The following is a 26,456-nucleotide window of genomic DNA, read 5'->3' on the forward strand; positions in this document are numbered from 1 at the left end:
CAGTCATGTGAATCAGCTTGGCTAGGCTGTCACACTCAGCTATTTAAAGAAACACTAACCTAGATGTGGCTCTTAAGGTGTTTTGTAGATGTGATTAACATCTATCAGTTGACTTCAAATAGAGGAGATCACCTCCTTAATGTGGTCTGCCTCATTCAATCATTTGAAGGCCTGAAGAGCAAAGACTGAGGTTTCCCAAGAAGAAGGAATTCTGCCTGAAGACTGTAATGTCAACTCCTGCCTGAGTTTGCAGCTTCAGGCCTGCCCTACAAATTTGGGACTTGCCAGCCCCCACAATCACGAGCCAATTCCTTAAAATAAATCTTTGTACACACACACACACACATCCTGTTGGTTCCGTTTCTCTAGAAACCCTGAGTGATACAGTGGTAGAGAGATAAGAAGTGCAGATATGTTGTTACAATAAAATGTCACATGAGACATATACTGACCTAGAGGTACGTACAAGCTGGCGGTGCAGAGGAGGAGCAACAAGCTTTAGCAGCATGAATCTAGGAAGGCAGATCAGAGAGATGCTCTTGGGAAGGTGGGCTGGACTAACTGGGTGACCAAGCAGACATATCAGGTGAGGAAGGGGAGGTACCGATGCACAGAGAGAGCAGGTGCAGGGCCAGAGATGCATGTAGGAAGTAGGAGGCCTGGCTGGGTGGCAGTAAGACAGGAGCTTCCCTCTGGCCATCCTGCAAGTGCTGCTAGAAGCATGTGCATAGAAAAGGCTTCAGAGAGCAGATGGGTCTGCTGGTTGTAGCTAAGAACCCGAAATAATACACTGAAAAAGTCCAACCTGATTTGCTATAGGATTGCTAAAATCCTATTCCACTCTAGTGGTTGCCTCAATATCTAATTCTGCCTGGGCCTTAAATTCTGCTTGGCTTCCAAAAATGCAGTGGTTCTCTTACCCTACAACCAAGTGTTAAAATAGGGTATTACAGAACCCAACAAACCCATCTGATAATCTCTAAGCCGGGGCCATATATGAAACTCGCTCATACAACAGGGACAAGGGAGCTAGAGCGCTTTATTTCACACCAAAATAAAAAAAGTAATTTTTAAAAATAAGGAAACACAGAAAGGTGAATGCATACCAAGAGGTGGTGTAATTCACAGAGCATCAAAGAGAAAGGGGCCATTCTTTATGGCTCAGAAAGAGAGAGCAATGGTGAGACCCTTAAAAAGCCCTTCCTAAAAGTCACTTAGGTTATTCTTGTAAAGAATTTTTGTACACAGAAAACTGTAAAGAGAAAACTAATATTATTCATAACCCACCAATCTGAGGAATTGCTGTTAACATTCTGGTATACTTCCTTTTTTTCCATTCAGGCATTCTTTACATAGTTGAGATCAAATTATTTGTACAATTTTATAGCTTCCTTTTTCATTTAACATTATTCTACAAGAATTTTCTTATGTCCTTAGAAAACTCTTTATATACCACTTCAATGGCATAGAGTATCTATCACATGTTCAGTCACTTTGCCATGCTTCTATGTTGCATATGTACGTCATTTCCAATGAGCAAATGTCCTCTGAGTGGACTGTAGCAGATTTGGAGGGCTGGGCAGTGAACAAAACCCAACGGGGGGGTGGCTGGCGCAGTGGCACAGTGGTTGAGTTCACATGTTCTGCTTCGGTGGCCTTGGGTTTGCCGGTTTGGATCCTGGGTGCAGACCTGCACACCACTTGTCAAGACATGCTGTGGAAGGCATCCCACACATAAAGTAGAGAAAGATGGGCACAGATGTTAGCTCAGGGCCAGTCTTCCTCAGAAAAAAGAGGAGGATTGGTGGCAGGTGCCAGTTCAGGGCTAATCTTCCTCAAAAAATAAAATAAAATAAATAAAAAACCAACAGGAGGGGAGTTACAGTTTAGTTATAACTTTCATTCCTGATTTTCCTGGGAAAGTTCAGACAATGTGTTTATATTTTATTTAATCACTTCTTTTGTGTTTTCCAATAAAAATAGCTATTTTTATAGCAATGGGAATTTATAATAATAAAAGGAACTATGGTAAAACAACAACATCCACACTCATGGCCCCACCACATGCTCTGCCACTTAGTGTCAGCACACATTTGCTGCAAGAAAAGAGCTGTGGTGGGCCAAGTTGGGGGCTATTTTACGAAGTCTAACCAAACAAATGAAATCATTCTGTGGTCACATGATTAGCTGGCAACAAAGCCTGAACTTGGATCCAAGGCTTTGACTCCTGGCTCTGGCTATTTTAATCATTAAATCATAATATTCTCATACGATTGCTCTGTTACTGAAGAATACGCTTTCTGACCCAGCCAGTGCTTTTCAGTGGGTAACACAGGCCATGCAGGAGGACATGTGGGTGAGCCACTGTTCCTGCATGCCGGGGTACTCCCTGACCAAGAGAGGAGCTTGTCCATGCCAAGAGCACTTGAAATGAGGTTTTGAAACTTCTCTCAACAGCACAGGCTGCTCAGTGTCTCCAGGAAGAACATATTTAAATTGGAACCACAGTACATTCTAGCAGATCCATGAAGATGGCTGGGCACCAAGGAACATCGAGGAAGGCCATGCAAGCAGGATGTACAGTCCTTTGTTAGTCTGTTCCCACTGCAGAGTGGGGATGATGCTCGCCCAGTCGGATGCTAATGGGAGATCCAGCACTTGCCTGCTCATGGTTTTCCTGTCTTAGGCTAGCTCATCATCATTCAGCTCTGCAATGATCTCTGCTACCTGCCGGCTATCCATCAGTTCTAATGCTTGGTCCCAATACTCAGCTTCTACAGATTTCTTAGGTCCAGTCGGCTCTCATGGTTCTCACCCCAAACCTGGCCTGAAATTCTATCCAGGCTACCTTGCCACTCATGTTACTCAATGCCCAAAACTGGCCTTCCAAACAGCAGAGTCCTGCCCTAGAGGAAAATGTTCCAGTCCAGAACTGTCAGCACACAAATGTACAGAAACATGGGGGTAGACTGGTTTTCTGAGTTTTCACTAAATTCACAGCCTTTTCAGTTAAAAAAAATTTAAATTCAAATAAATGCAGGAGTAGGCTCCTATAATATGCTATGGATTGTGAGCTAATGGGGTTTGAAATGTCAATTCCAAATCTCCAAACAAAAACAATCATTTAAAGGGAGATGGGCAAGGAGATAAAATATGAAGGATCCACAGACTGCAAGGACTAAGGACATTCCCCAGACCTAACCAACACACTCACTAAGACATCACGAGGTAAAAGTTCCTACTTGTGCACGTGGAGTTTTCTCAAACAACAATGATTTGAAAGGACTCCAATAGGCAGGAAAATCAAACTGAATCACAATCACCTAAAGAATGCAGCAAACGCTGTTCCTTAGCCCTTGTTAATACGTGGAGTGGTCTCTTAGACTGAGAAGGGGTGATGATGTAGGTCTGTGTTTTATGTGAGTTTAGCTGAGAATGGTTCTGAGCAACCTCACAAAAACACTCAGTGGCATGTAGATCCTTTCAGGGCTCAACGTGGGTGCTGCTCTCTTGGGATGGTTTCATGTGCTGTGAGCTAAGACCACTGTATTGGTGTGGCTGCTCCTTGTGCTTCACTGACAGAGACAGTTTAGTGGAAAGAAGGCTTGGACTGAGAAAAACGTAAGCATGAATTCCTGGCTCTGCTGTTTGTTAGCTGTGTGATTTTGAACAAATCAGAACCAATCAAAATTTTCACCTCTGTATCAATTAGGACGCTTTCAGTTACAAGTCAGAGAAAACATGACTGAAACAGGCCTAAATTCTGGGACTGTATTGGTTCACACAACTCCATTGTGTTATCCATGGTCTGCTCCCTTTCCCTCTCTCTGATCCACCCACTGGGAAGTGGACTTCACCTGCTGGTACCATCCTCTGGGTGATGATAGCTGCAGCAGCTCTCAGGACAGCTTCTGCTGTCCTTTCTGCCTGAGCAGAAAAGGAGTCTTTTGCTAAAATTCTTGGAAAATCCTACGATTCACTGATTGGATCAGTGTGGGTCACATGACCCCTCCTGAATGAATCGCTGCAGCCAGGGCCATGGTTCTCGTTGATTCACTGAGACGCATTTTCCAAATTCCCCAGACCCAACTGTACCTTTCACAGAACATGAGGAAGAAGAGAAAAATGCAAATGCCCTACACTAATATCCTGAGGACCAAAGGAGGTGGTGTGTAAAAGTGTCTGCACAGTGGTGAACACATGACAGGTGCTCAGAAATCGTAGATTTATTCCTTAAACAAGCATCCAAACTTATCCAGCTAGGGAAAACTGCAAACAACAAATCCCTCACACAGGGAGCTCAAACAGCAGATTTAAAACATCTAATTTACGAAAATTGAGTCTATCTGTGTATTTTCAGGCTATGTTAAGAGTGGGAGGGCACAGACTGAGCTGGAGTTAGGATGCTGCCCCCATTTCTAACTGGTAAGAGTGAAGTTCACGTAATGTTTGGAGTTTCCTCCTGCAAAGATTTTCTGTGATTTATCAGCTAAGATGCTATATTTTAAGGCCCCCAGAATATGTTTAGAATATTATGAAAACAAACCACAGCTATAGAAATATTACTTTTATAAACATTTTATTAAAGTATAACATGCATTCCAAAGAGTGCACAAATGAGAAGTGTGCAGCCTGACAAATTCTTACAGAATGAACACACCACTTGGACAAAGATCCATAACCCAGAAGCACCCCTGCCCTGCTCAGTCACCATCAGACTGGCTTCGCCTGTCTGAACTTCACATAAATGTAATCACACTGTGTGTACTCTTTCCATTGGCTCCTTTGCTCAGCATTGTGTTTTTGAGATTAATCTACGTGTTACACTAATGTTACACAAACCGGGTCTCTTTAGGTTAGTGTTTTCATGGTATCCTCTTCCATTCTTTTATTTTCAAATTTTTATATCTCAACATTTAAGGTGGTCTCTTGCGAGAAACATATAAAAACGGCTTGTTTTTTAATGACAATTTTCAATTGGAATATTTAGCCCATTTATTATCAATGCAATTATTGTATATTAGGGTTTACACTTACCATCTTATCATTGGCTTTTTATTTGTCCCACCTGCTTATGTGTCCTTTTTTTTGCACCCTTTTTGCCTTCTGTTGGATTATTTTTATCATTCCTTTTTTATTTTCCTTTCTTAGCTTGCTAGCTATTCTTTTTGTGTCACTCTAGAAATTACAACATATTCCGACTGACTACAGTGTAACATGGTCATCACATCCCGGTTGGTGCTGGAACCTGAGAACACTTCACCTCCCATACAGCCAGGGTCTGTGTATCTGCACCACCTGCTTATCTGCCCACTGCTCTCTATTCCTTCCTATGCCTCCTTGTTTCCACACAGGTTATTTTCCTTCTGTCAGAAGAAGTTCCCTTAATATTTCAGTGAGGGTCTTCTCTTGATGGAGTCTCTTAAGTTTTGTTTGGCTGGATGTGTTTTTATTCCACCTTTACATGTGAACAATAATTTCAGTGAGTATTATATTTCTAGGTTGACAGTTATTTTCTCTCATCATATCGGAGGTGTCATTACCCTGTCTTCTGGTTTCCATAGTTTCCGTTGAAACCATCTTATCAATGAATGCAATGTTGCTTCCAGATTGTCTCTTCAACTTTGATTTTTACTCATTTTACTATGATGTTCAGAGGTGTGGTTTTCTTTGTATTCATTCTATGATGTTGAACCATATAAAACTGCCAATATTCAACCTTTCTTTACCTGAAAAATGGCTATTTAGACCTTTTAAAATCCAAGGCTTGGTGTGTTTCTCCAGTTTTAAAAAGAAATCCCAGACATTATCTCCTCAAATATTCCTTCTGCACCATTTTCTCTCCTATTTCAGGACTCCAGTTACACAATATGTATAGGAGACCTTTCAATATATCCCATATGGCTCATATACTCTTTCTATAGTTTTAATCAGTTTTTCTCTGTTATTCTGCCTGGTTATTTCCTATGACCTACTTCCAGTTCACTAATCCTCTCTTCTGCCAGTTCCAATCTTTTGTTATGTTCATCATTAAGTTCTTAAATTCAGTGCTAGTATTTCCATTTGATTATTTTATTCATAGATCTATTTCTCTGGTAATATTTTCCATCTTGTCATCTATTTTCTTAGACATATCAATCACAGTTATTTTAAAATCTGAGTGTGATAATTATAATAACTGTCTGTGGCATACTTCTATTATCTATTTTTCTGTCTTGGTCTTGGACATTCATTCTTGACACCTGAATTTCAGACATCATATATGAAACTGCAGAGGCTCTGGGTGACTTTATCTTCCTAACTTCCTCCTCTGTTAGGCAGCCAGATTAGGGGCAGATCAGATAATCCCATCAAGTCCTGAGCCAACAAGACAGGGCTGTCATTTTGTAAGGGTCACTTCACCTTGGGCTTACCCACATGCCTAGGGTGTAACTCATCAGGGATCTCAGCTAAGACCTGGGGTATGTGCTATGACCTCTCCTTTTAGAAGTCCTTGAATTTCTGTTTTGTCTCTTCAGCATCATGAGACTGCCAAAAATTCTGCTCTTCTTTTCCGTACCTTTCTGAATGGGCTTTAGCCATACAACTCAAGAATTAGGCAAATGCCTCAAGGAGAAAGCCACAGGAGTTGGACTCTCTTATGTCTACCTATTCCTCTCTGGGATCTAGAGAACTTCCCATTTCTGTGAGATGGCCAAATGCTCTCTGCTAGTTTCTCTCTCTCTTCCACACCTTTTCCCCACAACCTCTGCCTTAGTCCTCAGCCTCTTTTGCCAAGAAGTGCAAATGACACAAGGGAAAGAGCAGTCCACCAGTGTCGGCTCTCCACTGGCCCCTTCTCTGTTGGAGCTCAGCCTTTCAAGTCCTGGTTGCTTAAGCAGCTGCCCAATACCTTCAAACAGATTCTTATGTATTTTATCCAACTTTTCCAATTGTTTTCTGCAAGAAACCCCATCTGCTGCAAACTAGGTCAGCACAGCCAAGAAGAGAACTCTGAAGTTCAATTCCGATTTGTAAATTTTCTTGGAAATTGCCAAATATGAATACATGTTGTGCCAAAACACACCTTAAAACCCTGGTTAAGCTGGATGTCCAGCTGACTAACATAGGGCTCAGCAGAACTCCATGCCAAAAATTTTGTGCGAGCAACTCAGACCGCAGGTCAGCAAGCTTCAGCCCTCAGACCTAATCCTGCCCTTGGTCTCTTCTTATAAGGCATTTGAGCTAAGAAAGAGTTTTACATTCTAAAGCAAAGAAGAAAAAGAGGAGGAGGAAAAGGAGGAAGAGGAGACAGTGACCTTATGTGACCTCCAACGCCAAAGTATTTATCATCTAACCATTTACAGAAAAAGTTTGCCAGCCTCTATTGTAGAACATCTCCCTTTCTTTCAAACACGAGTTCTTAGTGTGTATTAAAATACAGACTGTATATTAGGTACATGTTAAATAGATATGGAAAGTATAGGATATAGAAATAATTTTGTATTAATTCCAAGACATGTCTCTGAATAACCAAAAACAGGACTATCCAGTCTGCAGAGCCCTCGGGGCTTATTTGAAGCTTCACATCTCACAGCACTCACAAAGACACTAGATCCTTTTGCAATCTCATTTTAGAGATAGAACTCATTTTGCAAAATGGAAATATTGAGGCCTGGGAGTAACTGGGATTGGCCAGACTCATCAAGGAAAAACCGATGGGTAAGCTGGTTTCAGGTTCTGTGATGTCATGCTGAGGCATCACCTGCATTTCTTGAACATACTGTCTTAAGTCACTTAGGAAATTGTTTGATTTTTATGTGCTCACATAAGTCCTACTGGGTCCTGTCAACCTCCTGGCCTCTCACTCTAATATGTCATCACTTCTGAGTGGACACTCTCCCCAAACTCAGTTGCAAGAATAGAGAACGATGTGTTAAACCCAGTGATGCATTAAACCATAGCTTGGGTGGCCACAACCCACAAAGTCAGAGAACCATACTAGAAAATTGCCTTCTTATAGGCAAGACACCACCTCAAATCTGTGCTCCAAAGGCTTGATATTCAGATGCCAAACACCTCCAAGTCGTGCTCCCAAGAGCTAGATGCTCTCCATAAAGGCCCCAAAGTGGAGGCCTTCGTGCCTATGAAGTGCCATAGACTTTTTATATGGGTACCTTCATGGTTCTGGCACAGCACCAGCTAGACTTACTCAACGTTGATGATGATGATGACGATGATGATGGTCATGAGACCATTCTCTGACCACTTGACATGGTTAAAAACTGAGAGTAATGGTTTCCCCAAACATGAGCTACGAACATCTTCATATGATGATTAAAGGGACTGAAACAGAACTCTGAAATCTAAGTTTTTATCACTAGAGGATTGGCTCAAGAAATAACACTATGTCCACACAATGGGAACTGCTTGTCAGTACTCACCAGTGGAACACTTTTCAGCAGACCAGGGTAAGAGAGTCTATATTTTGGTAAGAGACAAGAAAAATTTGCAGAATCATAGGATTTCATTTTTGTTAAGTGTGTACCCAGAAAAGCATCTGGAAAGATATGCACCCGAATGTCCTTCACAATGATTATTTGGGGTTTTTAGGATAATAAGTGGATGATTTTGATTTTAATCCTTAACCTTTCTGTACCGCCCAAATGTCTACCATTCAGCATGTTTCCTTTTTTTATTGTATATATGCTTTAATTATAATTATGGGAAATGTGCATATGAAAAAAGGCATGGAAGGAAATTTACCTATGTTCCCTTTCACTCAAAAAATAAAATAATATATTTCCATTTCTGGAAAAATTGAAACAGACTTCATCTACTTGCATTGTTCCCACCTCATGGGAGACAAGAAGAGGAGGTGGCCCCAAAACAAACTGACCACGTTAGTTAGTTAAAAGAAATTTGTAAAAATATAAAATGTCAAAGGCTTTGGCCCAGAAAGATAAGTACTAGAGCAGGACAGAGCACTTTTGGGGACGTAAGTATCCCTTTTTTAAAAAAAAAATCTTTTGTTCTGTTTAATCCTGGTCAACAAGCATGTAACAAACTACTGTTTTCACCAGATGGATGCCAGCTCACTAGATAAGTGGGTGCTTGCCAGCCCAGGGATGAAATTCAGCAATGCTACAGGATATGCTCTGTCTCCTCCACCATGTCTAGAGTGACAGTGCCAAGAGTGAACTCTCAACCAAGGGCATCCAGGGCCTCATCCAAAGTCACTCCTCTTGTCTGAGCTGCCCATAAATCCAGCAGGGTGGTTTGCAGCAAATCGATAAACAATTTCTTGGGAAAGGATAAAATGAATTAATGGGGAATTAATGAGATTTTTCCCACTAAATCTTTAAGACCTTTGGGCTCGCTCCCTATTCACGTGGTCAATCAGAACATGGAGCTTGTTAAATTTAATTATGTAATTGCACATGTGCTGCTTCCAGATGCCAGGAGACCCCTGGAGGAAATAGGAGGAAAGCAGAGCACGTGGTCTGGAAGAGCCGCCCTTGGACAATTCCTCTTCGCTGGGCATTGGTGGCCACTTGTTCCCACCTGGGCAAGCTGCCCTCTCCCCTCTAGCATACGCAGTGGGTCCCTTTCTAAAAGTAAGACTCAGTAGAAATTGTCCCAACAGCCTGATGTGACATTTGGATTGCAGAGAGCTTCCTATACTGTGTGAGGCCCAAATGCTGAGCTGGTCCACAGGTCACGTCACAGGTGACTGAGATCAGAGGGCAGCTTGGAATCCGCCAGCAAAGTTGGGGGTGACACTGCTCCTACACAGGGGAGCACACTGAGCCTCAGGAATGTTCCAGAGTACACCTCTCTCCTAGTATCATTACAGCAGAGCCTTCCCTTATTCTCAAAGTGCCGCAGTCTGGACACCAACCCTTCTCCCAACTGCCCTCGTTGGTGCTGGAGAAGAGGGATCAGCTGAGAGTTGCTGCCTCTCTCCATGGGAGCAGGGCCTGCAGTCCAGATGGGACTTTTACAGCCACCTGTGGGCACATACTCTCACCCATGTCAGTTTTATCACACCTGCAAAGTACAGCCTTCAGGACACTTGCCAAGAGTAACGCCAGGAGCAAAATTCATCTGGTTTCCAGAAACGATTTAAGTTGATTTTTTCTACATGTTCAACCTGGGCAGCAGTTCTTCTATAGCAGAGTGCAGAAGAATCCCCTGGAGCAGTCCCACCATGCAGATCTCAGCCTCACCCTGCAGGAACGTTCTGCCTCCAACCTCCCTTCTCATACATGAAGGCAAGACACTCCACTGCGCTAACTGGGTAGTCTTGGAAAAGCTGTATGCTATTTAAATGTTTGAAATTGTATGGTTTTAATATGCACTGTAGAGGTATAAGGTGAGTTCTTTTTCCTTTTTTCATTTAAAAATAGTAAAAAAAAAAAAAAAGAATATACAATGAAATACAAATTTTCTTCCTATTCTAGTCCCCCAACCTACAGATACTAGCCATTTCTTGGCATCCTTTAGAAAACATCTTCCCACACACACATTGGTTAAACACAACTGGGATTCATTCTTGCTTTTATTTATTTATTTTTTTTGGTCTTCTTTGAAATGTAGTGAACATAGGGAAATGTGCACAAAAACATATAGCATAACAAACAATTATTAAGTGGATATTCACATAATCACCACCCCAGTCAAGAAATATAATCCTGCCAGCAGCCAGAAGCCCCCATGCCAACCATACCTGCCCCAGTAACTGCTCCTTTCTCTAGTCTTTCCCATCTTAGAACTGGATTCACGTGGCACAGAATCTTTGTGCCTTCCTTCTTTCACTCACCTTTATGTCTGTGAGACTGATCCAAGTCCCCATGCTTTGTTTGATTTCACTGCTGTGGAATATCCCCATTGTACAAATATAAAGTAATTTCTTTCCTCTCTTCTCCACTGAAGTGCATTTGGGTAACTTCCACACTGGGAGATTATGAACAATGCTCCTATGAACCTTCCCATGTGTGTCCCCTAAAGCACACGCACACATACCTCTGTTAGGGACAGGATATGCATATCTTCCACATTCCAGGACAAAGCGAGCTGCTTTCCAGGTACTTGCTGGAACTCAGTGTGTATCCCACCACTGGGCACAGAGTTCTTGTACTCCACATTCTCAGCAACACCTGAAACTGGCCGACTTTGAGTTTTTGCCAGTCGAGTATGTGTGGTTTCAGTTTCACTTTTCTGAGTTAACAACTAGGTTGAACATCATCCTATATATCTCTCAGTTGTTTGGATTTCCTCCTTCCAAGTTCCTGTTCAAATGTTTTGCCAATTTTATCCTGGTTGTCTTTTTCTTAATGATTTGTTGAGATTCTTTATATATTTTGACTATGAGACCTTCATTGGCTAGACATGTTTAAAATATCTTCTCCCATTCTGTCACTTGTCTTTTAACTCTCTTTTTAGTGTCTTTTTATTAAGCGATGTTCTTGATTTTAATGCAGTTGAAACTATCAATCTTTTCCTTTGTGATTAGTGCTTTTTATGTCCTGTTCCAAAATCTTTGTCTACTCTGAGGCCATGAAAATGTTATATTCTCATCTAAAAATCTTTAGTTTTGCCTTTCACACAGATATACAGGAGTTGATCTTTCTGAAAGAAATTAGGTCTAATTTCATTTTTTTCTAATAAGGATCCCTGCTGTCCTGCATCTTCATTTTTTCATTCAAAATGTCTCCAGATCTTTCTATATCAGTACCTAGACAGTTTCATCTTGAGGATGAACCATAATTTGAAGGTTATTTAGGATGCCCACGGTTTGTTTCCATTCCAGTGTTTCAAAGAATCATTTCACATTTGAATCTCTACACATATGCTTAAGCATAGTCATGTAGTTTCACAGGAGTGGACCTGGTGAATTAAAACTATGTGCATTTTAAATTTTTTTAGATATTGGGTTTTCTATCTTGCTTAAAAAAACTAATTCCTTCTCGAATTTATTAAAAATTCCCCCAAGTTTTCTTCTAGTACTTATAAAATCCCATCATACTTTTAAGTCTTTGAGCCATCTGGATTTCATTTTGGGGTAAGGAGTATGGGAGGGATCCAGCTACATATTTCCCAAATGTCTGGTCAGCTGTCCCCAAACATTATTGAATAATGCATCTTTTCCTCACTGATTTAAAATGTCATCATTATCATATATATACTAAATACCCATATGCATTTGGGTCTATTGCTAGACTTCCTATTCTTTTCCTTCAATCTGTCTATTCATGATCACAACCACCCAGGTTTAAATATTCCAACATCATAAAGTACCACAGAGTGGGATGGTCAGTCAATGCACCGCACACCACTTCCCCGTTTCATAGCTTTCCTGTGCAGCCTCATATTTATTCATCAGCATGAACTTTAAAACTAGTTTGCTTAATTTCAAAATAAATTCTCTTAATGTTCTGTTGTGATCACTTAAACATAAAGGTTAATCACAGAGAACTGATATCTTTACGACACTAAACTTTCCTACCCAGAAACACTGTCTTTCCAATTATTCAGCTTCCTTTGTGTCTCTCAGTGGAGATTCTAGACTTGCCCGTGTATCTTCCTTCTCCATTGCTCTTCATGCCCCTCTCCACTCTGTTTCATCTGGGGGCACAGACTTTCTACCTCAAGAAGGCCTTTTAGTGTTTGTTTATTCAAGGCAGGTGGCAAAGAATTCTCTCAATTTTTTTGATGGCCTGAAAATGTCATTATTTCTCTTTCCTCTTAGAAAGATACTTTCTCTGGGTATAGAACTTTAGCTTGGTGGTTATTTTCTTTCAGTTCTTTAAAGTTATCATTCCACTGTCTTCTAGCTGCCCCAGCTCTGTCGAAGTCGGCTATCAATGGCATAAAGAACCACCCTCAAAACCCATGGACTTAAAACAATCCCACAAGTCTGAGCAAGTGGGGGATCAGCTAGAGGCAGCTGTGCTCCCTGCAACTCTCTTCCTCCTGTGGGGCCAGTGGGCTGGCTCAGTCATTTTCTTCATGACAATGTCAGAGGGGCAGGAGAGATCACTAGTGTTGAGACCAGCAACTCTCTTATTCCATCCTCATCTAACTGATTGAGGTAAGTCAGCAGCTGAGCCCAGAACAAGGCAGTGGGGAAGGAGATCCATCCATAATGCAAATTTACTCTGCAAAGGGCACGTGTACAGGTAGAGAGGAAGAAGAGGAGGTTAATGCAATCTTTCATGCAGTCTTCTTATAACCTTTGAGGTTATATGTCTTTTCTCTGACCCTTTTTAGACTTTTTTTTAATTTGTGTTTTCAACAATTCACTATACTGATCCCAGGTGTGTGTGTGTGTGTGTGTGTTCTTCTTGGGATTCATGGCACTTTTTGAACTTTTTCTTGATGTCTTTTATATATTTTGGAAACCTGTTAGTCTTTATCTCTTCAAATATTGCTCCTGTCCATTCTCTGTCTCCTTCCCTTTGTGGACTTCAATTCACAGCATGCTACCTCCTTGTAATGCCCATATGTCTCTCTCTATACATATATTTTCCCTCCTTTTTTCTCTCTGCATATGGTCTTTTGACCTACTTCACAGTCACTAATCCCCACTTCTGCTATGTCTGATCTACTGTTAAACTCATCAACTGCATTCCTAAATTGAGTTTGTACATTTTTCAGTACTGGAATTTCTACATAGTCTTTTCTATAGATTGTACCTCTCTGAAATTCTCCACTTATCAACTATTGTTTCAAATATATTAATCATCAATATTTCAGTGTCACAGTCTGATGACTTCAACACCTGCATCACCTCTGCATCTGTCTACTGTCTGCCTGTTTTCTCCTGGTCCTGTCACTTAACATACTTGGCAATTTTGACCAAAAGCTGACACTGTGTGTGAAAAATGGAATAGGCTCTAGATGATGTCCTACCCCATACCGGGCTTTTCTTCAACTTCCAGCAGCCAACATGCAGGGCAGATTACCTGTACCCGTCATGGGCCAGGCTGACTTGAGACTGGGTTATGTCTCATCCATCCTTTCACCTCTTGCAGTTATGACCTTTCAGGGGTCCCAACTAAAAGCCTAGGGTGTCTACCAGGGTCTTCACACCTTGGCAGGCCCTGAATGGCAACTCTTAAATCCCTAGGAGCTCCGTTTATCTGCTTTCTCTCATGCCCTCCCTCTGCCAGCATTGATTACGAACTGGCAAATGCAATGATGCTGGGTGGCCAGAACTGGTTCCCCTTCCTGCAATCTTGGCACTTCAAGTCCTAGCTGTCCTCGTAATTCTCTCTGGTGGTGCCTTCCACAGGAAGTTTTCTGTATTTTATTCAGCTTTTCTATTAGTTGTAGGGTAAAACTGGTCTGCTGCAAGCTGGTCATCATACTCAGAAGCACAAGTCCCTCAGCAGAATTTGAGGGGGTTTTCATACATGACCTGCACATTCTTAGGTTATTTCCAAAAGGTTGAACTTTTATTCATTGATGTTTTCTTCCATTGTGTTTTCTCTTAGTTCCTGGTAAATAGGAAATCATTTCTACGATGATTGTGTAACCAGTCACCACATTGAGTGTTGTCAGTAGTTCTTCAATAGGTTCATTTAGGTTTTCCAAGTATATAATCACATCATCTGGAGATAATAATCATACTGTCTCTTGCTTTTCAGTTTTATACCTCATATATTTTTCACATCTATTTGATTTGCTAATACAGTGGTCTCAACCTGAGACTCTGATTCCATTGATCTGGGGAAGAATGAAGACAATGGAAGCTCTGAAAAGTTCTCAGGTAATTTTAACAAGTGGCAAGGTTGAGAACCCCTGGGTTGGTACTAGCCAAGCTATGCTAAGTAATAGCACTGCTAGTTACGTGTACACGCAGAGACGCACCTATGAATGCTGAAATTCATGTAGTTATGTTACCAAAAGTTTGGTCTCTGAACTCGGTGCCAATCCAAATAATGAGAACACAATTTTGGGTAAAAAGGAAAATCAGCTTTTATTTTCTTTGCCAGGCAGAGGAGCAGGCAACGGTCTTGTGCCTTAAGGATTGCTGGCTCCCTGTCACAAGGTGGGTAAGGGGTTTTAAAATTTTTCGAGGAATGTGGCTGCTTGCAAGGAGGGGGGACCTTGCTGGCCAGCACTTTACCACCAGTCTGCTTTTGGCCTTGTGAGGCTGTTTGCAGGAATGGGGGGTGGTGAGATAAGGGAATCCACAGGTGGGTATCGTTGGTTGTTTGCCTGGATGATGGACGATGGATTCTGGCACCAGGAAGCCAAGGAGTTAGGGTCTGGGAAGCTTTAGCTTCTTGATATTCTCTGGACATCAGTTTCCCTGTAATAAACTTCAAGGACCTGTGATGAGCCGCAGCTTTAGTGTGAGCCCAGTGTGAGGCCACGTGGGCTTGAACAATTTGTAACTTCTATTTGGTTGTAAAGCTCAACGAGTCAAAGGTTCAAGAAACAGATATTTACACGACTGTAACTAAAGAAGCAGGGAAAGTGGATGAGTGCTTTCGGTTTTAACCCCATATATGCTGGGCTCAATGTAGGGGAACCGGTATCAGGGCCAGTATTAATTAAAAGCCTGTTTAACAGTTATTCTGGGTTTTGACACTCATTCTATCAACCAATCTATCTACCTACCTATAAAATTCATTATGGTAAGTAATTTTCCATCTATTCCTATTTAATTAAGAATTCTTATTGGGAAGAGATGTTAATTTTTCCCAAATCTCTTTCTAGTACTATGCAAATAAATATATGTATTTCCCCCTCTAACCTATTAATATGGTAAATTGTTTTAACTTCTTACTATCAAATCATTCTTTATTCTTGGAATGGGCCCCATTGATCCTGACATAGTATTCTTTTAATGTGTTACTGGATTATATTAGCTCATGTGTTATTTAGGATTTGTATAAGAATATTTAAGAGGGGTACTGCACTACAATTTTTAAGTGTGGGCTACCTTTTACAGCTTTTCATATCACTGCTGTCTTTGTAATAGAGAATTTGGAGATTTTTTTCCTGTGTTTATGCTCCAAAGCTGTTTAATTCCCATAGGATTTATCAATTCTTTGGAAGTTAGATAGAAGGCAGCATTTTTTATAAATAATATCACTATAATTAACTCATTCCATACATTTCATTTTTTCTAAAATGAACTTTTCAAAGCAAAGCACCACTCATCTGTATGCACACAAATACCAACGGGTGGCCAGCATACCTAACATAGCCCTACTGACAATGAAGGTTTGTCTGGACACAGCAGTTGAGTCCACACGAAACCCACCATCCTCCTCCTACTGCATAAGTGAAGATGATTCAGTGCAGCTGAAGGGACTAAACATACTGACACCTCCCTTATGCCAGCACTGGGTCACAGATAATATGAAACGTCCCTTCCCCGGAGGAGGACAATGGATACAAACAACTACCACAATAAGATTAGTGAAGGGTCAGAGAGACAGTGACATCTAAACCAGACTATAAAAATTTAGTAACTCTTACCTAGACTTGTTTTCTCTCTCTCCACTCTCCTACCCATCTTTAAATCTCTGAGCCTGGACCTTCCTTTTCTTCCACCATTAGGTGGAATTACATGACCCGTCCTTAGGGTGGGAGAGTGTTTTCCCATTATGATTATTCAAATGTCCACCTCCCCAGGTCCCTGCATCCTCAGGGGAGGGAATCAAACCCCAGCACCCATCAGTTTCTGGCACTGACAATTATAAACAAAATCTCTTCACAAAATGGTGAGTAAGTGAATGAATGAATGGATTTTTCCAGGCAGTAAAGAGGGATTGTGATTTTGATATTAATTTTAGGGCTCAAAACTATTTACTCGGTTAAAGTTATATTTAGGAAGAACATGAAATAACATGAGAAAATATGTATTATATAATTTCAAAAGAGAATTATAATAGCAATACGTCTATAGATGCATAAAACACGTCCAAGTGCAAGAAAAATACCAGGAAAAAAAGATCAAAAGCAACAATGGTTGTCTCAGGTGATAGGACCATGGATCCCTTGTCTTCTCCTTGCTCTTCTGCACTTTCCAATTTTTCTTGAATGAAGAATATTACTTTTAGAATGAAAAATAAATAAATAAAACTCTGCCCTTTGGACCCTGCCAGCCAGCATCCTTTGCTTAGAACGAGCAATGCCAACAAGCAACTATACCAACATCGAAACTCTCAGAGACTCGTTGCGAGTCCCCTCCTGATAGTGACAAAGTGACACAGGAAAATGCTGCTCCAGCTGCCAACACTTTGTAAGCAAACACCTTACTTTTCAGGTACAGACTGAAGGAGCCTGTCTTAGGATAAATGGAAATGAGTGGGAAAACAAAGTACATTTTAATTTTTTAAAAACTCTTATCTTAAAGGAATCAATTAAAATTTGAGAACAGGATTATGTAGAAAAAATCGCTCAAATGACCTTTAAAAATTATTAATCAGTATTACACTTTTTCACCCACTTCTCCAAGAGGAGTATCTGTGGAGATTTTTAATTGAGTTTGATTGGATCCCATCTCTACTCAAGTGTCCAGCCTTCTCCAGTACCATCCTCACTGTCAGAGACCACGTTCATGAAATGAACTAATTTCCACAAGAGATGCTATAAAGCACTTATGTAAGTATACTTTAATCTCAGATAATGCTGCCTTATGATTTGTGGGTTCTCCACGTCAACATGGGTAACTAAGAATTAAGTGTATCACTCACAGATAATATTCTTAGGAGTCTACGTGAATTTGTGAACGGATTGGCTCCTTCTATTTTTCACCAGACATTTATGCAGACTTAGGCAGGAATGCTACTTCATGCCCATAAGCCCAGGTATGGTGGGTAGGTGAGGGTTACGTTGTTTGTGAGCAGGACTCAAGGGCAGTCAGCAAAGCATGGCTCCCTACATACAGGTGGACAGTACCAGTTTTCTTTCTCTGCAGGCTGAACGGAGAGGTGATAATTGCTTTGCTTCCCCAAAAGAATAGCTATGAAATCCAGGAATAGGGCTCAGATAAGAGACAGTGCACAGACTGGCCATGGGGAGGAGGGCACTTTGCCCACATCTGGGAGTGCAAGCACTCCCAGAAGCCTGTGGAAGCAGGCATGAGGCCACTTGCCCCCATCAGACAGGAGAAGCCAGCGAACATCAAACCGGAAGCGATTTCTACTGTGTATGGAGTGTAAACCCATTCCTGTGGAAAAGAACAAGGAACCCACATGTGCCAGGAAATGGCTGAGGAGCTTTCTTTACGCAGGTTGTTTTTGTCACACTCCTGAAGCCCAGGAGGCAGGCACCACTCCCTCCACCTGTGGCTGGGATGGCACTGGCTAGAGAAACTCTACTACTTGGTCTTACACTCCACAGTGGCTCAGTCTGATTCCAACCCAGCTGCCTGTCCCCAAACAAGCCCTTTTTACCTGTTGACAACAAGCCCTACCCATAAGCCTCTAGGAACCAGGGAGGAATTAAAAGTGGAATTTCCCACATTCTCAGGCTGGAGAGGATTTTGTCTTCTGGCCTCGTCTCCTCCTCGCTGGAACTACTTGCAGCTCATCTGCACCCCATGCTCCGCTAACCTACTCACCATCCCCAGCAATGCTTGTGCTCTCCATCTCCACTGGGAAACACCACCCTGCTGAGCTCAGCTCAAAGACCGCACTCTATCCAGTGTCCCTGACCCCAGCTAGAGAAAGCTCTTCCTCCAGGAATTCCCACAGCACTCATCTATACCCCTGCAATGTCCAAAGGGGTTGGGTAGGACTTAGCCTGCTGCAAAGCCATGTGAGGTTGGCTATGTTTTAATGTGCAGAGACCTGGAGCATCCTTGCACCATTCTGCCAAGATGATGCAGGGAAGGTGTTTTCCATAGCAGCCTGCAGAGTTTGTAAAAGCGACTCAAGTCCCAGCCAGATACAAGTATAGCGAACACCTGGTTGACAGAGTTAAACAGAAGCTACCCTACAAGTGGAACAACAGACCAAATGGAGAGCCATGTGTCACAAGAAACAACAGACCAGAGCCCTTACAAGTTTTCTCCTTGGGCATTGCAGTACTTGAAGAAAATCGGAGGAAATACACAGTATGGATTAAGCATACAGTAAGGAGGTCACAATCCAAAACCACAAATGAAATCCCAAAATAACTTTGCAAATACATAAGGCTATGATAAACCACTAAAAAGTCCTGGCCAATTAACAACTACAGTAAAGTTGCAGGGTATGGAATCAACTTACAAAAATCAGTTGCTTTTCTATACTCCAATAATGAACTTACAGAAAGAGAACTCAAGAATACATTTCCATTTGCAATCACAACTAAAAGAATAAAGTACCTAGGAATAAATGTAACCAAGGAGGTGAAGGACTTATACAATGAAAACTATAAGACATTACTGAGAGAAACTGATAATGACATAAAGAGATGGAAAGAGATTCCTTGTTCATGGATTGGAAGAATAAACATAGTTAAAATGTCCATGCTACCCAAAGCACTCTACAGACTCAACGCAATCCCAGTCAGAATCCCAATGACATTCTTCATGGAAATAGAGCAAAGAATCCTAAAATTCATAGGGGGCAACCAAAGACCCCGAATTGCTGGGGCAATCCTGAGAAAAAAGAACAAAGCTGGAGGTATCACGATCTCTGACTTCAAAATGTACTACAAAGCCATAGTGATCATAACGGCATGGTACTGGTACAAAAACAGACACACAGATCAATGGAACAGAACTGAATGCCCAGAAAAAAATCTACACATCTATGAACAGCTAATCTTCTAAAAAAGTGCCAAGAACATACAGTGGAGAAAAGATAGTCTCTTCAATAAATGGTATTGGGAAAACTGGACAACCACATGCAAAAGAATGAAGGTAGACCACTGTCTCATGCCATACACAAAAATAAACTCAAAATGGAGCAAAGACTTGAAGATACGTCCTGAAACTAATAAAACTCCTGGAAGATAATATCAGTGGTACATTCTTTGACATCGAACTAAAAAGGATCTTTTCAAATACCATGTCCTCTCAGACAAGGGAAATAAAAGAAAAAATAAACAAGTGGGAGTTCATCAGACTAAAGAGCTTCTGCAAGGCAAAAGAAACTAGAATCAAAACAAAGCGACAACCCACCAATTGGGAGAAAATATTTGTAAATCATATATCTGACAAGGGGTTAATCTCCATAATATATAAAGAACTCACATAACTGAACAACAAAAAAACAAACAACCCAATAAAAAAATGGGCAGAGGAGATGAACAGACATTCTTCCAAAGAAGATATACAGATGGCCAATAAGCACATGAAAAGATGTTCAACATCACTAATCATCAGGGAAATGCAAATCAAAACTACACTAAGATACCACCTTACACCTGTTAAAATGGCTATAATCACTAAGACTAAAAATAACAAATGTTGGAGAGGGTGTGGAGAGAAGGGAACACTCATACACTGCTGGTGGGAATGCAGACTGGTGCAGCTACTGTGGAATACAGTATGGAGATTCCTCAAAAAACTAAAAATAAAACTACCATATGACCCAGCTATCTCACTACTGGGTATCTACCCAAACAACTTGAAATCAACAATCCAAAGTAACATATGTACCCCTATGTTCACTGCAGCACTATTCACAATAGCCAAGACATGGAAGGAACCCAAGTGCCCATCAACCGATGATTGGATAAAGAAGATGTGGCATATATATACAAGGGAATACTACTCAGCCACAAAAAAGATCAATTCATCCCATTTGCAATAACATGGAAGGACCTAGAGGGAATTATGCTAAGCAAAATAAGCCTGTCTGAGAAAGACAAACACCAGATGATTTCACTCATATGTGGAATATAAACAAACACACAGACAAAGAAAAGAGTTCAGTGGTTACCAAGGGAAGGGGGGTGGGGGTGGGCACAGGGGGTGAAGGGGAGCACTTAGGTGGTGACAGACAAGAAATAATGCACAACTGAAATCTCACATTGATGTAACCTATTATGAACTCAATAAAAAAATGTTTAATATATTAAAAAAAAGCAAAAGAAATACAGCCTTTACACACTAAAATTAATTAATTAATTAATTAAAAGTTCTGGCCAACAGAACTATGATCATTTATGTGATAAACCTGAGTAGACAGTGAGGGTTAAAAACAGATTGTGCCTCTGATTAGAGTAAAACTCTACACAGAGAAAGGAAATAAACACGTAAACCTAGTAAGAAATTGAAGCAAAGGATGGAAATTGAGTAACATATTTAAAGTAGTTTGTCTTTGTAACTAGGATGGTTCTAATATATATCTTGTTGTCATGTTAAGGAATAAACAATTTTGTTTATTAAGCCACAATTTACTAAGGAACAAATCATTTTATTCCTGTGTATCCATGTCTTTATAGCCACCTGTCTGTTTCCCCAGACATGTCAAGCCCGCAGGGTGGTGCAGCTTCGGTCTTCTCTTCTCCGACACATTTCAATACCAATCAGATGCTTTTAAAGTACCCAACCTTTACGGGGTTCTGGAAGTAATACGTCCATGTGTATTTTTTCAAACTCATTTGAATGTAATAACAAATAAAAAGTTTCTTCAGTCCTGCAAAGGTTGGAAATTGATATAAACATAAGAGTCAACAAACTTTTTCTGCAAAGGACCAGTGATTAAACATTTCCAGCTGTGTGGGCTGTGCAATCTCTTTGCCCTCCTCACTCTGCCCTAGTGGCAGGAGGGCTGCACAGGCAGAGATGACCGAATGGACATGGCTGTATGCCAATAACTTCTCTACACAGAACAGCAGCAGTTTGCCAACCTGGCCTAAACCGTAAAGATCAAACAACTTTGCCTGAAAATATTTACTAGAACTCCTTTAGTGTCGAGCCGCAGGACAGTGGCTCTCACCCCTCACAGTAAAAAGTACTGAGACCCGGACTCCCACACCCCAGGATGCTCTCCTCCTCCATCCTCCCATCCTCTCTGCCCCTCCCATGGCTGCATCGTCTTTCACTCTTTGCTGGTTCCCTGGAGCACAGTGAGGAAGCACGGCCCTTGGCCCTTGGGAGCAACCCACGTCACACTTCCCCGCACCACTCAGCAGAGAGGACTCAGGGCACCCGCCGCCCAGAGCCCAGTCTGAACCAGCCAGCTGGGCCGGGAGGAAGTGAGTACACATTGCAGTGGCCCTGGTAACTGTGTGGGTGGTGGGACAGCACAACATGCCCACACAATGACACAGTTTTCTTTAAAACTTTTCCTGTTCTTCAGTCACCAAACATTTATGCATTCTCTCCTAAATGCTAGGCACTGCATAGAGAGCAGTGAGCAGTTTAGCAGAGGCCCTGCCCTCATCTTGGGGAACACAGAACCTCAACTGGAAACAAGCTCCACACAAATAGCAAAAACAACACATATGTCCAAATCTCCTGCCTGGACACCCACTGCCCCTCCCACACTCACCCACCCCTGTCCCCACCACAGAACACACAAGCTGGCCATCCCCTCACTGTGCAGACAAGGGCAACTCACAATGGTGGTGCTCACTCCCCTGCACCCTCCCTCCCCGTCAGTGCCACATGGTAGGCACAGTATTATCTCTCATTTACATCTGGACCATCATTCACTCAAAAAGTGTTTGGTGAATAGGAAATGAATGAGGAAAAACGAGCAAATCCAATGTCAAAGATTACGATTCTATTTATCTTTATCTTTAGCCTCAACAGAAGTATAGCCACATGTCAGATCATCATAATAAAAGGCACAAACAGGCCCCATGTTGTCAATGTATTAAAAACCAAAAATCATAGCTCCTGCGTGCAATGAATATATTATATAAGGCCACCCTACAGCGTGAGTGCTCCCCCTTCTGCAGGAGGGCAGCAGCCACCTTTCACAGGCACCTACTCCTGGTAGTCTATCACAGTCTCAGAACGCAGGCCTGTCTGCAGAGAGTAAGGAATAGAGTCTCCAATCTCTTCATCAACTGCTGTGCTCAGGGCCCACTTTGGGAAAACACAGAAGATGACCTGAGTTAATCTGCACTCCCTATGACACCCCCTCACTGCCACTTTCACTCCATTCCGGAAAAACAACAAACAAAGCACACGACACCATGACCTGGCAACCAGCATGGTGGCTTGCATAGCTAACATCTAATTAAGTTTTTAGTAAGGAAATTTTCAAACATGCTGTACAAAAAAGTAGGGCAGACAATACAATGCTGTTCATGTATCCATCAACCCAGTGCAATAATTATTCTACCTGCCCACCTGTCTCCTCCTGTCCCCCACCACTCTTCTGGGAGGGGTTGGAATAATTTAAAGAAAATCTAACACACTGTATGGTATGTGTGTCTAACAGATTAGAGCTTTTAAACAGTATCATCACAAACCCATTATCATACATAGCAAAATTAATAATAGTTCTTTAATAATTTTCTAATACCCAGTGTTAAATTTTCCCCAACTGACTTTTAAAAATATCATCTTGCAGTTGATTTGTTCGACTCAAGAACCAAACAAGATCCATACGTTTTATATAGTAATGTACACATTGGATGGACTAAATAATATATATTGTTTTAATATGAACCAGACGAACTCTAACAGATTGTGATGAGTTTTCTGAATCCCTTCTCTAAATCTTCACTTCATAAAGCCTTCCTTAGCTGTTCTGCAAAAAGTCCAGCCTCTGTCATTTTTTTCCTAATTCTGCTTCCCACCTAACTCTGGCAGAACGTTTCTGGAACCACCAACGAGGAAGAAACCCTGCTACCTCAGCATCTCTAGCACGACATCATCGGATTCCTCCTATGGGGGTCTCCCCACGCCAGCCTAGAGCAACGTCACAGAACCTATAGATAAAGGTGCTGAAGCAGGGCAGGGGGAGCCAGCGAGCAGCACCGCAGTTATTACATCACGACGGCATCCACTCTAGAACCTCCCTTCTCCAAGGTGTTAAATCTAGTCTCCCAGGGAATTACGATAAAAACAGGAAAAATCATGTTTTTAATCCTCTGGAGTGTTTTATTCACATCCTGAATTCTCACAGCAAGGTCAAAACTTCACGTGTCTGTGACTGAATTTCTTCCATCTGGAAGTGTTCCAATTCTCCTCTGAGTCTGCATAGATGGATTTTTACACCTTCTCTTGAGTTTTAGAAATTAGGACTTTGAAGAAGTGCTTGAAGAACAAGGTGAAAGGGCCTTAAGGGAAGTTAGTTCTGTGTCTCCTGCGCACTTTCCTTCAGATGAGACGCCATCTCTAAACACAGAATAAAACAAACCTTACTAAACATTAAAATACTCTTCCAGTGAGTCTCCGCGAGTCCGTGCCAGCCTGTGCTTTCCACCTCCTGTCCCTCCAGGTGCCGGCAACCCTCCCTCCCCTGAGGCCCAGTGGTACTCACAGCACAGCTCCCAGGCCAACTGACCAGAAATGTCAGGGCACTCCTGTGGGAAACCTGCGGTGCTTAGAAAACTGATGCCCGGGCCTCACCCCCTAATTCTGATTTAATTGACTAGCGTGAGGCCTGAGCTTTGGGGTTTTCAAAAGCTCCTGATGGTTGTAACAGTCTCCTGCACACATCACCAACTCCACGATGGCCTGAGGGTGACTGCGGGAGCCACAGCGGGTACCAGCAGCTCATACTCTCATCCAATCCTCCCAACAATTCTGCAACAGGAATCGTTTGCCCCCACTGTCCACATGAGGAAACTGAGGCTCGGAGCAGTTAACTAGCTGGCAGACTTGGGAGTCAAGCGCAGATCTCACTAAATTCCAAGCCTGGGTCCTTGATAACAACAGGTTGTGCCAATTCCCCACTCACAATTCCGAATGAGGAGGGGTTCATGTTCATGTATCCATCAACCCAGTGCAATAATTATTCCACCTGCCCAACTGTCTCCCCTCTGCCCCCGCCACCCTTCTGGGAGGGGTGGGAATAATTAAAGAAAATCTAGGGGCTGGCCCCGTGGCCGAGTGGTTAAGTTCTTGCACTCCGCTGCAGGCGGCCTGGTGTTTCATCGGTTCAAATCCTGGGCGCGGACATGGCACTGCTCATCAGACCACACTGAGGCGGTGTCCCACAGGCCACAACTAGAAGGACCCACAACTGAGAATGTGCAACTATGTACTGAGGGGCTTTGGGGAGAAAAAGGAAAAAAATAAAATCTTTAAAAAAAAAAAGAAAAGACAATCTAATACACTGTATTTTATGTGTGTCTAACAGACGAGGGCTCTCACCACCTCTTGTCCTAGCAGCCAGCTCCTATCCGCCAGAGCTGGCATGGAGTGAATCCACCACATGTCTTTGTCAACTGGGTAGTGGCACTGCCCTTAGGCCTCAGGGTCACACAAGAGTTGTACAATGTTCAAAGGCAGGCTTTCCAGCTCAGAGAGGACAAGCAGACAAGTTGGGCAGGGAGCATTGCTAGAAAAATAGGAATGGGGATAGGCAAAAGAGGGCAGCAACCACAGGGACATGGAGTTAGGCTACTGTCTGGCGACACATAGGACCTGGGTCTGGCTGCCCTATTCTGGACTTATCCCACATCCAGGGTGACCAGGACTTTGGAAACCATGCATTACAATGTCTCCACTTTCCAGGGGACAGACAGAGGGAGATAACTTGTCTGAGGTACCCAGGGCCACAGCAGTGTCTGGACAGGAACCCAGAATCCCCTGTGGCCCTGGGTGAATGGCTGCAGGGGCTATGGAGAGGACCCCTCGCTCTGAGCTGCCCCTGCCTGCCTGGCCCACACAGCGATGCAAAGACCACTGCTCAGTTGGATTATTGTCATTTCTCTTTCTCCCTCTTTTTCCTGAGGGCCACACACAAAGGACTCAGAGAACACCACAGCGGGTATTCTCAGGACCACGCTAAATGAAGTCCAGCTGCCTGGTGGCTCTGCTACCAGTGCAGCAGACTGTCCATGCCGTGGCTCTGGGCCTCCCGCCATTTCTCCATCACAGAACCATGGACAAGGAAACTGAACTCCAGGGGCACAGCACCTCCTTAGTGACCTTGGACTGACTTGTCCCAGATTACCTGTCCATGCCCTTTCTCCGGCAGAAGAGCATAAGAGGGTCATCTATACATCCAGGTGTCTAGACATGAAAGTTCATCAGTCAACCCAGCATGAGTGGTGCCGCTCCCCAAAATTGTCCTGGAAGGTCCCTGGGGAATGTCAAGGCAGCATCCCAGCTCCCTCCCAACTGTGTACTCCCAAGCATGCTCTGATGCTGAGGACAGGAATGTCCACCCACCTCCAGTGTAAAGACTGGATAAAAATTTATAAGAGCAGACAGTAGTTCCCACAGCACTTCTGAGGGCAGAGTGTTTCAGGTATTATAGAGAAACATTCTCCCTATGCAAGGTGGCAGTGAAGGAAGAGAGAAAGTCAACTTCTCCCCATAGAGTTGGTTAGGAAGAATCTCCTTGTAGAGATGCAAAACCATGACCTCACAGACTAACTTCCTCATA

General features: G+C 42.4%; 1 protein-coding gene across 5 annotated transcripts in view; it reads right to left on the minus strand.

Annotated features, from left to right (window-relative positions):
- PTPRN2 (protein tyrosine phosphatase receptor type N2) overlaps window positions 1–26,456 on the minus strand; it is a 945,556-nt gene that overhangs the window by 794,144 nt on the left and 124,956 nt on the right. The window contains exon 1 of one of the 5 annotated variants that reach the window (XM_070516916.1): window positions 11,005–11,145. The exons of the other annotated variants lie outside the window; for them this stretch is intronic. The gene's annotated coding sequence lies outside the window, so the exon portion shown is untranslated. Of the gene's footprint in view, window positions 1–11,004; window positions 11,146–26,456 lie in introns of those variants that run through there. 5 annotated transcript variants of the gene reach the window in all.

Source organism: Equus asinus, chromosome 1, assembly GCF_041296235.1.
Source record: "Equus asinus isolate D_3611 breed Donkey chromosome 1, EquAss-T2T_v2, whole genome shotgun sequence".
Classification (NCBI taxonomy): domain Eukaryota; kingdom Metazoa; phylum Chordata; class Mammalia; order Perissodactyla; family Equidae; genus Equus; species Equus asinus.